The 15,762-nt window shown below is 37.4% G+C and overlaps 1 long non-coding RNA gene across 1 annotated transcript in view; it reads left to right on the forward strand.

Annotated features, from left to right (window-relative positions):
* The first annotated feature begins 5,701 nt into the window (after positions 1-5,701).
* Positions 5,702-15,762, forward strand: part of LOC122726396 — a 75,736-nt gene continuing 65,675 nt past the window's right edge. The window contains exon 1 of the long non-coding RNA XR_006352793.1: positions 5,702-5,908. This is a non-coding gene — a long non-coding RNA (uncharacterized LOC122726396). The remainder of the gene's footprint in view (positions 5,909-15,762) is intronic.

The following is a 15,762-nucleotide window of genomic DNA, read 5'->3' on the forward strand; positions in this document are numbered from 1 at the left end:
GTCTGAGGCCAGATTTGAACTCAGGTATTCCTGAATCTAGGGCTGGTGCTTTATCCACTGTGCCACCTAGCTTCCCCCCTCCCCCCCCCCCCCCGTGTGTGTGTGTGTGTGTGTGTGTGTGTGTGTGTGTGTGTGTGTGTGTGTGTGTGTACCAGGTTTTTAAAGGCAGAGTAGCATAGTAAGTGAATGGACTTGGAGTCAAGAAGACCTAGGCTCAAATCTCATCTTAGAAACTTATCACTTGTATGGCCTAGGGCAAGTCACAATCTCTCAGACCCTCCGTTTCCTTGGTTATTAAAAAGTGGGATATAAATGGGACCTATATCATAACACTGCGATATGTTTAACTGTGATATGTTTAAATGTGATATGCTTTTTATCATTTCACAAATTTGTAATATATACAGTAGTTACTAAAATATATATTTCAAAAAAGATCAGAAAAAGTCAACATTAGTTTCTCAAGTCTCCTCCTCATATTAGCTATCAACCCCATAGAGAGAGCCTACCCAAAACCTCAGAAGATGAATTCTACCAGCCACACCCAGGAGATATTCACCAACTATAATTGCCCATTTTGCTTTGCTTTGTATTGTTTTATTTCCTACCCCACAGAAACTGTATTATCACAGGACCATACAATGATTGATTAATCCTTTCCAGGGATGATAATGTTAATTTGATTATTGTCACCTGATCTAGAGATGTAAAGGGGAGTCTGGGGGAAAGTCAGGGCCATGTGTCATTAAGATGGTTGGAAGTCAGCAACGTGTTGGGGATGGGTTGGAGCTAGATATGGTGAGCACCCAACAGCACAGAGTGATGGACTTGGAGTTAAGAAGACCTCACATTAACTAATTGTATTACCCTGGGCAAGTCACCCTGTCTGTTTCAGTTTCTTCTTCTGTAAATTGGAGGAAAATAATAGCACCTGTTTTAGAGTTGTTGACAGAATAAAATGAAATAATACATACAAACATTTTGTAAACCATAAAATATTATACACTTTTTTCTCACAAAATTGATTTCAATATGAGAGAGAATTTCATTGGCAGCAATTCATGTGGAAAAGATATGATTTAGGGGCAGCTAGATGGCATAGTGGATAAAGCACTGGTCCTGGATTCAGGAGGACCTGAGTTCAAATCCAGCCTCAGACACTTGCCACTTACTAGCTGTATGACCCTGGGCAAGTCACTTAACCCCAATTGCCTTACTAGAAAAAAAAAGAAAGAAAATATATGATTTATATGAAGTTTTTAAAAATGGATTTTAAAAAAATACTGCAACCAATATTAGATTTAGATTAAAATATTAGATCATATTGAGTTTATTGCCAATTTCATATCACTAAGTGGTCAGTCCAACTGTCAGAAGGTGTTTTTACTTAAATCTAGCCTAAATCTTCATTTCATTTTCTATTAGTTGCTCTTAGTCATTTTGTTGGTAGTGCTCAAGTACAAATCTAAATCCTTTTGTCGTAACAGCCTTAAATATAGCAATTCTGAATAATGTCCATGTCTACACCGTCTTCTCAAGGTTTAACTGACCTTTATGTGGCATGATATCCAAGATTCCTCATGTTGTACTAGGAAGATATGTTGAATAAAAAATAAGTATAATGAAAAATAATTGTTTTTCAGTTATGTCCAACATTTTGTGACCCCTTTTGTGACTTTCTTGACAAAGATACTGGAGTGATTTTCCATTTTCTTCTGCAGCTCATTTTACAGGTGAGGAAACTGAGGTAAAAAGGGTTAAATGACTTACCCAGGGTCACAGAGCTAGTAAGAATTTGAGGTCAAATTTGAACTCAGGCCCTGCTGACTCTAGGCCTGATGTTATACTTCTGCACTGCTTAGCTTCCCTATACTATTAAAAAACAGTACAGAAGTACTATCCCTATCTTGTCACTGTCTTTCTTAGCAATATGGTATCAGTCATGACATATTCTTCTTGATAGGTATTTACAAAGGAAGACTAGAGCAGGATGACTACTCTCCATGTTCTGGACATGGAAGGACACATATCTCTCTTAAGCTGCCTAACATCACAGTTGCTTTCTTGGTTACTTTGTTACACAGTTGACTCATAATAATCTTGACTAAAACTCCCAGCTTTTTAAAAAAATGAATTATGTGTCATTACATTTAGTTTTTCTTTCTAGACTATTTAAGACCTTTTGTATCCTGATTCTGTCATCTGTTTTAGTCAACCCAGTTTCATATCCTTGGAAAAATTTGATATCCTTTCATTCCCATTATTGATAATGTTAAATAGCACAGGGCCAAGATCAGATATGATTATCTCTGAAAACAAACAAAAAAATCTGTTATTAATGTTTAACAAATCTATCCTAGAATCTGTCCAGCCCATTTGGAATGCCATCTGAATGAATATAGTCCACAAGTTTCTGAAGAATTGAAAGTAAGTATCACAAAGAAGCACATGGTGAGTGTGAGCAGATTGCAACCTCTAGTTGCAGTGAAGACTTGGAAAGAAAAGGAATAAAAGCTATCATCAGGAAAATGTATGATAGAAAAAAGAGTGGTCATATGGTAAGGGCAAGGGATGAGAGATAACCCCAATGCTTCACTGGGATATTCACAATATCAGATGATGGCAAGGAAAGTTTCTACTATATCTAAGGCCCAAATTAATGCAGGTAATGAATCCTGTGAAATTGTTGAATTATTTGAGTTTTTATTGATTTTTTTCCATTGTGTTGGAATAAATGACCATATTTCAATTAAGTAAAAGTTTAAATAAGGAGAATTTGAATATCTGCAACCATTTTATTGAACTCATTATGTATACACCTATATGTGTGTCTATATGCATGTCTATATGTGTATGTATGTATGTATTTTTATGTCTATACATTATGCCATATATCTTGGGTAGGTCTATAGAGGTGAAATTGGGGGAGAATATGAGCAAGAGTAGCACAGTATGGGCAGTTAAGTATGGATTGTGATTTGCTTTGTTGAAAGGAATATCAATATCTATGAGATCATATTATCAAAGCATTTAAGTATAGTGCAATGAGTCCACAATTTTTTTTTTATATTAAAATCTGGTCCTCATAATTAAAAAGGTTAGAAACCACAGAGGAAGTGAGCCAGGATCACTGAGAATACTCTCTTTACTTTGTAGATGATGGAAGAAGTAAGGAATACCTTTTTCACAATGTTGTAGAGGGGAAGAAGCAGAGCTGAAATTTGAACTCAGGTTTAGAGTTCTTAGAATTATACTATAGTGCCCTACCTTGCCTACAGCAATTTGCAACTACCATATCCAGCCTTCTATTCTTTATTTACCACTTACAAAATGGAAGACAATACATAAATGAACTGATGCCTAGCCAATTTCAAGGAAATGGATTTCTATTCTTCTAGTCTACATCAGAAAGACCAGTAATTTGATATTTAATACTAGCAGGAATTTAACAATCAGAAAGAGAAGGCAGATACACATATACACATGCAAATTCCTCAATTACTTTTTCAAAAATTTATCATCATCCTATGTAAATCCCTCCAATGTGCCCTCAGAGACACCTGTCAAAAGCTCCCCAAGAGAGCACTTAAGAATTCTATGACCCTGGTAAAGATGTTCTGTCACTTTCTGATTGGTTACAGTAAAAATAAAGCAGAAATTATGAAGATGTAAAATAAAAACCATCTATAGGGCACTGTTATCATATGAAATAAAATTTTATGTGACTGGCTATTATATTGGGCCATTTAATTGATTTATATGTTCTTTTGCAAACTTTACACTGTAATGCATGCAGAAATATAGTTTACATTTGAAAAAAATAAAACATTTTAAATCATGATGATGTTAATTTTTAAATTTCAAAAAAGTGAAGCTTCATCAAGTATGCCTTTATTCCTAGGGGGAAATAGGATTCACATTGTAGTCTTGTCTAGAAATATAACCTGCTTTAAGTCAAAGGACTGATTGCATTTTTTTCAATGGGGGAGGCAGTAAGGGAGATACATAAGTAATCTGATTAATGTGAATCAATAGCTTGTAAAAGAGGGGGTTTTGTAGTCTTTAAGCCTGCAAGTAGGAAGGAAATACATTAGAAAAAAGCAAGCTTTTTTTTTAGGGAAAGAGACAGTCTCTTTTATTTTTAAAGGAAGAAGTGCTAAAGATGGAAATTTTTTTTTAAAACAAAAAAAAATAAGTTAAATGATGGAGAAAACACTGAACAGAGACCAGAAGTAGAAATATTTTTGGGTGGTCAGAAATATCAGAAATAGATATTTTCTATGGGGCTGTGGAGGGTTGTTGAGAAAGACATCTCAGGTCATAATCAGTGATGTTTAGAGAGATTTGGCAAATGGCTAGTAATCAGCAGTTTCAGGTGTCACCTGTGATAAAAAATACAAAAAAACCAAACAAAAAAAAAACCCTGGATGGCAAAGATCAGTTAAGAAAATCAGGAATCCCACAAGTGGCAATTAGCAATGAAAGGTTGTGTGGAACACTATTTAGGAGCTATCTACATACTCTTTCCTTGAAGCGTGTGCCAGCCCCTACTCCTCTCCTTCAGTCTGCTGTATCTTGCACTCTGCTCTCTTTGCAGAGTATAGAAAGAATGCTTGGAATAGGTGTCCATTAGATGACAAAGGACCTTCCTAGAGAAAACATTTCTCCAAATGGAGACACAGAAAGAGTCTGGCATTATTTGTATGATCATGCAAGCTTCCCTACAGCCACCTCACTCCCCCCAGAGTCACTTCATTAAAGGTTTAAAAGGACATAAGAGTCCTGGATGAGCTGATTTCAAGCCCTCTTCATGCCCTAACACTCTAAGACCTGTTTCAGGTCTCTTCTATCTGGAAAGGTACTTCCTGCACTTTCTCTTTCAATGGTAGGAGGAAGGCCTGGGACTAGAGTGAGGAGAGAACAATTAGAGAAAACTAGGGGAGAAGCCTTTGAATCTTTTAAGTTGCTTTCTGACTTGAGCTTTTAGCTTCAGATTCTTTTCTTTTTCAATCCAAATATTAATATTTATTAGCTGTTATGAGTCTTTTTTAAAAAAGCTTCTTTAGCATTAAGACCAAGTAATGATTTTTCCCACTGAAAGACCTGCCCCCTCCTCTCGATCAGTAGCACATACAAAAGACCCGAGTAATGGTGGAGCCATTTGTTGCATGATGGGAGTTGCTTCAGTAGAACTTGTCAGATCAGACAATTAGGAAAGCACTAAATTGAGAAAGAAGGCTTTGAAGACTGGGGTGGCGAGTGACCAGAGGCTGAAAGAAAGCTTCCTGGCTAGGTTGCAAGCTCTCCCTCACTGTGGCTGGGTGAACAAAGGGACTGTTTTCTCTCCCTCTCTACCAGGCAGGATGGATACTTGGGCCAAATTCTCTGGCACCATTTGCAGATGACTGCCAAAGTCCTGTCCCCTTTATAATGGGGATGTTTGTCTTTGAGAAACACTTAAAGTTCTACCACTGGTGTTTCCAGGGCATGAGAATTTCCAGTCCTGGAAAAGGAATTAAAAAAAAAAACCCAGTCCTTTTCTCTGCTAGCAAGGGAAGATTCTGAATCCCCCCAGTGTAGAGTCTCCTTTGTTTTTAGCCTAGAGATTGTCTTTGATCCAAGCTAATGGAACAAAAGCTGATTATCTCACCTTTAAATAGAAGGATTACTGCAGAGAAGTGGAAGTGGTAGGGGGAAGAGAGATGTGAGAAGCTGTGAGCCCCTCTCACATAGTTAAGGGGCACTCTACCTCAAAGGCGAGAAATGAGGCAGCTTCAAGAACCCAAGCTTTCCTGAAGTTACATTTAGTGCTGTTTGCTATTGGCTTTGCTGCTGACTCTGGAAACAATTGTTATTGGTGTTTGTTCTTCTCTAAGGGAGAGGCCATAATTAAATAGCTATATTTGTGGTAAGAATTTCCATTTTTTTCATTGAACAGCTTCTGGAATCTCACTGTTGTGCAAGTGTAAAATTACCAAGACAGTTAGCTTTGTGAAGTGCAAATTGTTTTCGCTTTGGCACCAAATGGTACAACTCTCATTTAGTCATATATAAGTCATAACTGGCTGCTTCTGACCCTTCACATATAAAAGGTGTATGAGCTGATTATGGATTTGAGTCAGATTAAATTCTGAGGATGGGGTCTGGAAGATACCCAGCCCCGCCCCAGTATAGTTAGTTTAAAAGTTTATTGCTTGTCAAATTCTCACTGTCTCCTTTAAGTTTTATTGCCAATTACCATTATTTTTACTTCTGCTCAGTTTCCCCACTTGTCAGCTACATCTTAGTTTTATCTGGAATCTATCATGTGTCAGAACCCCAGTTCCTGTTGAGTGGGTTGGGGAGTTCACCCACCAATTCAATACTCGGCACTCCAGAAGAAAGGGCAGGCAATCATGGGGCTCGGCACAGGATGCGGCAATTAAGTTGAGACCAGATGTTAAGTGACATGTTTCTTTTTCTCAGAGCAGAATCCCCTTGACCATAGGGTCCCAACAATGGATTATTCTTTTATTCTTTATTCTATTTCTTTGATTTCCCAACATAGCCGAAGATAAATTTTAACCCTGTCATTCTTCTAAAATTGATATGACTACAAAACAATGCTGAAACACCTGAGTGACTCTTCCTGTTATTCAAGTTGAATATCTTTAGAGAGAGGGGCTGGGAGAGAGGAAGGGGGAGTCAGTGGGAACTGTGAGATCTGGAACATCTGACTGTCCCCCTTCCCTTGGTCTGACCTTGTTCCCCCTCCCCTTTTCCCCCTTGTTCTTGGAACATGTATGCATGTCTCCATACATTGATCATGAGCTAAGTACGCACCCTAGATGAGACAGGATTGGATGTTAGATTGTGAGTTCACCTTAGTGCACGTGGGAACTTCCCCCCCAAAAAAATTTACTATAAAAACTCAAGGCATGTATTAATTATTGTAGCTTGATCTCAGGATTGAGTTTGCCCATTCTTGCGAGAATGTAATAAAGCTGTCTCTGCTTGACTTGGTGGTCTCCTCGATTTATTTGGGTAAACTGAGGCAATTTTCCCCAGACAGAGGAAATGAAATCTTAAGAATGAAACAGGGTTTGAACTAGGGGGATGTTCATATCAGTGTATATGGTGGGATCTTGGGGAACAAATAGAATTTCAATTAGCAATAAACATGTGCCTCATTTTACTTTGAAAGACTAGCCTTCCTATTTTCTTTCCATTTTATCAAGCCATTATTGATTCACTTGCTTAAGGAGAACTTGATCCAGACACTTAACTTTTTTTTCTTCCTACCTCAGGGCAAACATCACTAATATTTTAAAAGCAAATTCTTAATAGTGAGGGAGCAACAACTGTAGGGCAATACCCCAGAATGCAAATAGACTATTAGAAGGGGAAAGTGGTTGACTTGGGGTGTGGTAACCTCACCATCAGGTAATTTTTTTTAAAGCAACTCAGTGAATTAGCACCCTGAGACAAAGCCCTTGACATTCCATGTTGATTATGACTCAAGTTCCTCATGCTAAAGTTAATCCAGCTGTATGACCAACTAAGACATTAATTAATTTGTCGGTCCCTATGGGGTCTTGGAATAAAATATTATAAATTCCCTCAAAAATTATATAATTCAGGCAGCTAGGTAGCGCAGTGGATAGAGGACTGGCCTTGGAGTCAGGAGGACCTGAGTTCAAATCCAGCCTCAGACACTTGAGACTAGCTGTGTGACCTTGGGCAAGTCACTTAACCCTCATTGCCCAACCAAAATAACAAAACAAACAAACAAATGTATATAATTTGGGGCAGCTAGGTGGCACAGTGGATAAAACACCAGCCCTGGATTCAGGAGGACCTGAGTTTAAATCTGGCCTCAGACACTTGACACTTACTAGCTGTGTGACCCTCGGCAAGTCACTTGACCCCCATTGCCTCGCCCCCAGCCCAAATATATATAAAGTGCAAACTGTGAAACTGAACTGATTTACAGTGAATTGGCTGAAATCCCTTACATGATGGTAGGGACACAATTTTCCTCTATGGTATCACTTTAGTTTTGATATCTTAATTATCTATTCATAGATTTAAAAAGTAGAAACATTACATTGTAAATAAACAGAGGAAAGAAGAAACTTTATTTAAGAATACCACAACTAGGTACATATATCCATGAATACCTTGGAGATGCAAACACTGGTTCTTTTGCTATGTTATATCTGGTGCCAAGAGTGTATGGAATCCTCTCAAACATGGAGGCAAAGACTTGGAAGTCCAATTAGTAAAATGTTGTGTGTGTGTGTGTGTTTTGCGGGGCAATGAGGGTTAAGTGACTTGCCCAGGGTCACACAACTAGTTAAGTGTCAAGTGTCTGAGGTCTGAGGTCAAACTTTAACTCATGTCTTCCTGAATCCAGGGCCAGTGCCTTATCCACTGCTCCACCTAACCACCCCCCAGTAAAATGATTTTAAAAGAGACAGGAAAGAACAATCAATCACAACTGACTTGGAGAGTTCAGGGAAAGTCCATGCTTGCGGTTCCACCAGAAAATAGCGTGATACCCTCGGCTCTTCTGCCAACGTGTCCCTGTAAATATAGCCAAGCTCCTGTTAGGATTAAACAGCTTTGGTTTTTTTTCACTGGGTGCCTTTCCTTGATAAACTGCTTATCATTAAACTTTTTTTTTAATGGTGCTTTGCTTATTTCATGGACAAGACATTAAATTCAAATTACATCTTGAATGAGATTTACTCAGTTCAGACCTCACTGTGGAGATATCTCATTATCAGTGTTTGTATTTCAAATGGAGATGAATGGGATGGGTCTTCCTTAGGTCAAACAAAATCAAGCTGATTCTGCCCCTCTAAGCAATCCTTCATGTGAAAGGTAGTTTTGATTTTTATTTATAACCCATTTCTCTAATTTTTTGAAAGGAATGTGAAAAATAGTAATGTAAATGTGCTTTCCAAAGGTAGAAAATGGATATAGAGCCTCCTTTTAGCCCCCAGCCATAATTTAATATTTCACTGTTGATTACTGACATTAAATTTTCAGTAAGATATGTACTTGGGTCATTCAGGGCACAAATGGGGTTTTGGGTTCCTATCAGAAATGCTCCAAAGCTCTGACTTCTGCAGAATCAAAAGTAGGGCTCTCTGTGCCTTTCCTCCTCCTTTCCTGTTTGCTGCTTGGTTGTGAATTTTCAAAAGGGTGAAAATGGCATAATTGAATGTATTGCTCAGAAGTAGCAAGGGTTTATTTGCCATTAATTTGAAAGGAAAATGTGTCACTCCCTCCAAGTCCCTCCTTTCATCTACAGATAAGCATTTTGTAGCCTTTTAAAAAGTGCACAAGGGGTCCTTTGCAATTGAAGGTCTTGCCGGGCTCTTTAAAGGTCTCACACACAGGATCACAACCTTTTTAATTGGTCACTGGCTTATTTCCTCCTCCTTCTTCTTGTATTCCTCTGCACGATGTGTGAGGGTTTATTATTTTCAAAGAGCAGGAAGTATTTTCTGGCTGGAAACTGAAAGGCAGCCTTTGAAAAATGATAACAGAACTTCCAAAATGAGGAGATTAAAAGCACTCAGGTTTGCAAAGCAAATGGAAAAGGGCTGTACAGCTGGAGACTCACATTTAGTCTCCCCCATTGCCCTGGGTATTATCATATACCACAAGGTTCAATGTATATATCCCCTCCCCATAATATAGTACATTTGTATTTTGTTCTAATTGTTAATACACTAATTGAATCTATCCTACTCTGTAGGCAACCTAGATTGTCTGGGCAGTTAGGTGGCATGGTAGAGTGTTGGAACTGGGGTCAAGAAGACCTGTGTTCATATTCAGATTTCCTTATTAGTTTTGTGACCCTGGGCAATTGACTCTACCTTGGTTTCTTCATTTGTAAAATGGGGGATCAGACCTGACTGAAAATACTGAAAACATCAAAAGAATAGAGGGATCATAATAACCTACCTCTCAGGGTTGTTGTGAGGTGATAATTGTTAAGTCCTTAACAGTGCCTGGCTTATAGTGGGTGTTATACAAAAGTTAGCTATTATTATAATTAAAGTTTGTCACATGCCACTGTCTTTAGCCACACATCAAACCCAAACAACAATCACTAACTGTACCTTGGAGTCTTTGAATCAGAAAGAAAAAGTGTTATCTGTGCTTCTTGATACTTTACTGGAAGGAAGTGACAGGCAAATATAATGAACAGAAGTAGCACAAGGCAGAAACATATCTTAATGAATGGAGAAGGTGGGAAATAGAAACCAAAATGAATTGAGAAAAGTGGGCCTGAAAGTAGTAGTCAAAAACATTATGAATCATAGGCCCCTTGGCTGCTTGGTAAAGCCTATAAACCTTCTCAGAATAAAGATTTAAAATATACTAAATTATATACAAAGGATTACAAAATAAATTTTATTGAAAGAGTTATCTCTCTCTGTGTCTCTGTCTCTCTCTCTCTGTGTCTGTCTCTTTCATATCTTTTTAAAAAATTTATATATATATATATATATTAGGGGGGGCAGGGCAATGAGGGTTAAGTGACTTGCCCAGAGTCACACAGCTAGTAAGTGTCAAGTGTCCGACATCTGATTTGAACTCAGGTCCTCCTGTATCCAGGGCTGGTGCTTTATCCACTATACCATCTAGCTGCCCCCTCTCTCATATCTTTTAAATTTACATACCACAGGTTAAGAACCCCTGCCAAGGCAGAACTTTAGAACTAAACCAAAACCAAAACTGTTTCTCTCTCCCTCTCCCTCTCTTTCTGTCTCTCTGTCTTTCTGTCTCTGTGTCTCTGTGTCTCTGTCTCTGTCTCTCTCTCTCTCTCTTTCTCAAGCCATAAAATTGCTCAAAAAGGACTTTGAAGATATAGTTAGAGAAGAAGAAGAAAAAATGAGAGTGATGCAGGAAAATCATGAAAAGAAAAAGACGACAGCTTGAAAAGCCAAATGGAAAAGCTCTCTGAAGAAAATGATTGCCTAAGAAGTAGGATTGAAGAAATAGAAACTAGTGACTTTATGAGAAACCAAGACACAATAAAGCAAATCCAAATGAATAAAAAAATAGATGGCAATGCGAAATATCTTCTTGGAAAAACAGCTGACCTGAGATTGTCAGGGAGCATTTCCCTGATATTCTAGAAGCAGAAGGTAAAATAGAAATTGAAATAATACGCCAACAACTTCCTGAAAGAGATCCCAAAATGCAAACTTACAAGGATATTATAGCCAAATTCCAGAGCTCCCAGGTCAAGGAGAAAATATTGCAAGCAGCCAGAAAGAAACAATTCAAATACTGTGGAGCCACAGTCAGGATAGCACAAGATCTAGCAGCTTCTACCTTAAAGGGTCAGAAGCCATGGAATATGATATTCCAGAAGGCAAAGGAATTGAGATTACAACCAACAATCACCTACTAAGCAAAACTGTGTATAATATTTCAGGGGGAAAATCAGACTTGAATGAAAAAGAGAGCTTTCAGTCATTTGTGATAAAAAGACCTGAACTGAATAAAAAATTTGACTTTCAAATACAAGACCCTAAAAAAGCATAAAAAGGAAAACAGGAAAAAGAAATCATGAGCATGTTAAAAGATTAGGCTGTTTACATTCCTACATGGGAAGATGATACATCTAAGCCATAAGTACTTTCTCAGTATTAGGCCAGATGATAGGATTAGACAGAGGGCACAGGTGGGAATGGATTATGAAGGGATGATATCTGTAAAGCATTTATTTTTATTTTATCTTTTTTTTTCCTGTGGGGCAGTCAGGGTTGGGTGGAATGCCTGGGGTCACTGAGTTGGGGAGTACCTTGTGTCTGAGGCTGGATTTTGATTCGCGTCTTCCTGGGTCCAGGGCAGGTGCTTTGTCCACTGTGTCACCTAGCTGTCCCATGATGATATCTTTAGGGTAAAATTGAGGGGAGGAGGATTGCACTGAGGGAGGGAGAAGGGGAGACATAGAATGGGGTAAAAGCTTACATGAAAGAAGGAGGAAACAATTTATGGAGTGGGCGGAGAAATGGGGGAGGAGTGGGGCAGTGAATGAGCCTTACTCTCATCAGAGTTGGATCAAGGAGGGAATAACATGCACACTCAATTCGGTGGAGTAATCTATCTAACCCTACAGGAAAGTAACAGGGGAAGTGGATAAGGAGGGAGGGGTGAAAGAAAGAAGTGCAGGGTTGGGGAGGGGGCAGTCAGAGTCAAGGCACTCTTGAGGAGGGATGGGGAAAAAGAGGATAGAAAATAGAGTAAAGATGGGGAGGGAATAGGATGGAGGGAAACAGTTAACAATAGTAAATGTGAAAAAATTTTGAAGCAGAGGAAAGAGTAATGTAAGATGATAATGAGAAGGAGGAGGAGGATGAATTGAGGATTGGAGGAAGATGAGGATGGTTTGATGAGGATGGACTGATGAGGATTGATTGATGATGATGACAAAACGTGTGCTACTTACTTTGTTGGACTATTGTGAAGAAAGTTCTTTGTCAGGCATAAGGTATTATATAAATGTTATCTATTACTGTTGTTTCAATAATCAACCTCATGAGTTTATTGTAGGGAAATATCTCCTTAAGTACTATATAAATGTAGTTTATTATGAAAAAAATTATGAGCAGGATGCTATCAGAAAGACCTGGAAGGACCTGAATGAGCTGATGTAAAGTGAAATGTAATGTATACAAAATAACAGCAATATTGGGAGATGATCTGTTGTGAATGATTTGGTTATTTTCATCAATGAAATAATCCAAGACAACTCTGAAGTTCTTATGAAAAATGCAATCCTTCTACAGAGAGAAAACTGATGGTATATGAATACAGATTGAAGCATATTTTTTGTTAGTTCCTTTATGTGAAGTTTTGTTATTGTCTGTTTTCTTTCACAACCTGGATAATTTTGAAATATTTTATATGACTGCTCATGGATAGCTTATATTGAATTGCTTGAGTTCTTAGGGTGGGGGTGGGAAGGGATGGGGAAGATAATTTGGAATACAAAGTTTAAAAAAAATTTATGTCAAAATTTATATTTTACATGTAATTTTGGAAAATAAAATTCTAAATATTAAAAAATGTCATTTCCCCTTCTTATCATTTTCGGCAATCTGATAGGTGCGAGATGATATCTCAAAATTGTTTTAATTTGCATTTCTCTTGTCAATAATCATTTAGAACATTTTTTCCCATGGCTATATATATAGCTTTGATTTCTTCATCTAAAAACTGCCTGTTCATATCCTTTGATCATTTCTCATTTGGGAAATTATTCATATTCATATAAATTTGACAAAGTTATCTATATATTTGAGATATGAGACCTTTATCTGAGAAACTGTAAAAAATCCTCCAATTATCTGCTTTCCTTCTAATCCTGCCTGCATTTGTTTTATTTGTACTGAATCTTTTAAATTTAATGCAATCAAAGTTGTCCATTTTACATTCATAGTGCTCTCTATCTCTTATCTACTTATAAATTCTTCTATCCATATGTCTGATAGTGCTAATTTATTTATGCTATCTCCCTTTATATTTAGATCATGAATCCATTTTGACCTTATCTTGGAGAATGGTGCAAGATATTGATCTATACATAATTTCTGCAAGATTGCTTTCCAGTTTTACCAAGTAGTGAATTCTCAACTGAAAAGTTTAAATCCTTACATTTGCAAATACTATGTTACTTTAGTAATTTACTACTATGTATTGTATGTATACTCTGTTACATTGAACTAGTTTTCTATTTATTAGCCAGACAAGATAGTTTTGATAATTACTGCTTTATATCAGAGTTTAAGATCTGGTACTGCTAAACCTCCTCCCTATACATTTTTTTTCATTAATTCCTTTTATATTCTTGACCTTTTGTTATCCCAAATGAATTTTGTTATTATTTGATAACTTCTAATGGTCCTTCTAGTTCTAAAGATCTATCTTCCCCTTCATCCTAAGCCTTGAAACCTGTGGCCCTTTTGCTTTCTGTTAACCATCAGCCCTGAACTAGAGGTGCTTAATCTAGTTAAAGAAAATACTGAAATCACACTGACTGAGTCTAGTACACATTGATTATTTTTAATGAGATGGGATCCTCACTATTACATGGCATTTATTTTATTCATCTCATGTTGACTAACACAGTGACTATTCCAAGACTTTTCTTCTCACAGTGGGTCCTCAATGCCAGTTCCACACCCAAGTTTAACAGCTTATCTTGATTCTGAAGTATTGGGTTTGGTTCCATGCATCCCTATTTTAGGAAGGATATTGACACTGGCAATTAAAGCCAATGCATTTAAGACCCTATACAATCTGGTTCCACTAATTTTTTTTTGTTTTATTTCATAAATTTCCTTTCATAAACTCTATTTATAAGTCTTACTTCTGATACACACTGTCTCTGTGCTTCTTAGTGCCCCAATTGAGAGACTTCAGGGGAAAAAAGTGCAAATCAGAATTGATAGAGGAAGTTCTTGGAGAACAGATATTGTACTATTGGTTTTCTTTGTAACTACAAAGTTTAGCACAGTGCTTGTCCCATAGCAGCTGTTTAGTAAGGGTACATTGACACACAGTAAAGGAATGTTTACTTAAGTGAATTGACTAGATTGAGAGCATATATATTGAGAGCATATATATTGAGGCAACCAAGTTAGTTAACAGGGAAGTGAAAGGAATAAGCATTTATTAAATGTCTACTATGTGCTAGGCACTGTGCTAAGTACTTTATGAATATTACCTCAGTAAATTGGAGACCATGCCATATGAGAGTTGTTTGAAGGAACTAGAGATATTGAGTCTATAAAACAGATTTATGGAAGGTCTTTAGATTTTTGAAGGGTTTCACCATAGAAGAGGGATTTTTATTTAGCCCTAGTTTGTCTAGACCAGTGGTCTCCAAGGTGACTGTGCCTTGGGGACTAGGGTTTGAGCCTCAAGGGATATATGACCAATCAATTGGAGGATGGGAAGTGGAGTATATCTTATCTTCCCTTTGATAAGCAACCACAGGGCACATTTCCAGCCCAATCACAAAACCCCTGTTCATTATCCCTTACTCTGACTCTTCCACTTCCCATAGCTTTGCATGGTCTTACTCTCTTCTCTTTTCCATTGTTGGACTCTGAGTGGTTAAAACCTAATCTTTGTGAGTAGTGAACCTACACCAGCAACTCTAGAGTTGCCTTTTCCCTCAACCTACCATATCACCCTGTCAATATAATAGACACCCCTTAGATGAGTGCACACTATGTTTATTTGCAGTGAACAATGAATATTTCAGTGGAACAGAGTGAGTTGATTAAGATGATCAATCAATAAAAATTGACTGTAAATTTGTTGCCAACTGATATCTTTACATTATCTTTCTCCCTCAAACCCATTCTTGTTTAAAACTATTATATTTTTGTCAAAGATACCCTCTCAGTACTTCAGCTACTACTGTTAGAAACTTGAAGGAATGTGGTAGCCACACTCTGGGCACCTGACTCCTTAATTTATATGTTTGTGTTGAGAGAGTAAGTGCAGAGTCAATATACAGGGCTACCTCTTTGCCTCATTTTGGTTCTTTATTCTCTGTGAATTTACTGATGCTGCCTTTTATGCCAGGAATTTATTTACTCCTCTCTACTTACGCATTTTCATTTGTTGAAGTTTCTTTCAAAGATGAGCTTGAATTTAGCCAGATATGTCATGAAAGTTTCTCAGCTGAAAAGGCTCTCTCCTTTAAATTTCTGATAGTATTTTTCTTGGATTTACCCTTTA

This window comes from Dromiciops gliroides, chromosome 4, assembly GCF_019393635.1.
Source record: "Dromiciops gliroides isolate mDroGli1 chromosome 4, mDroGli1.pri, whole genome shotgun sequence".
NCBI classification, from domain to species: Eukaryota; Metazoa; Chordata; class Mammalia; order Microbiotheria; family Microbiotheriidae; genus Dromiciops; species Dromiciops gliroides.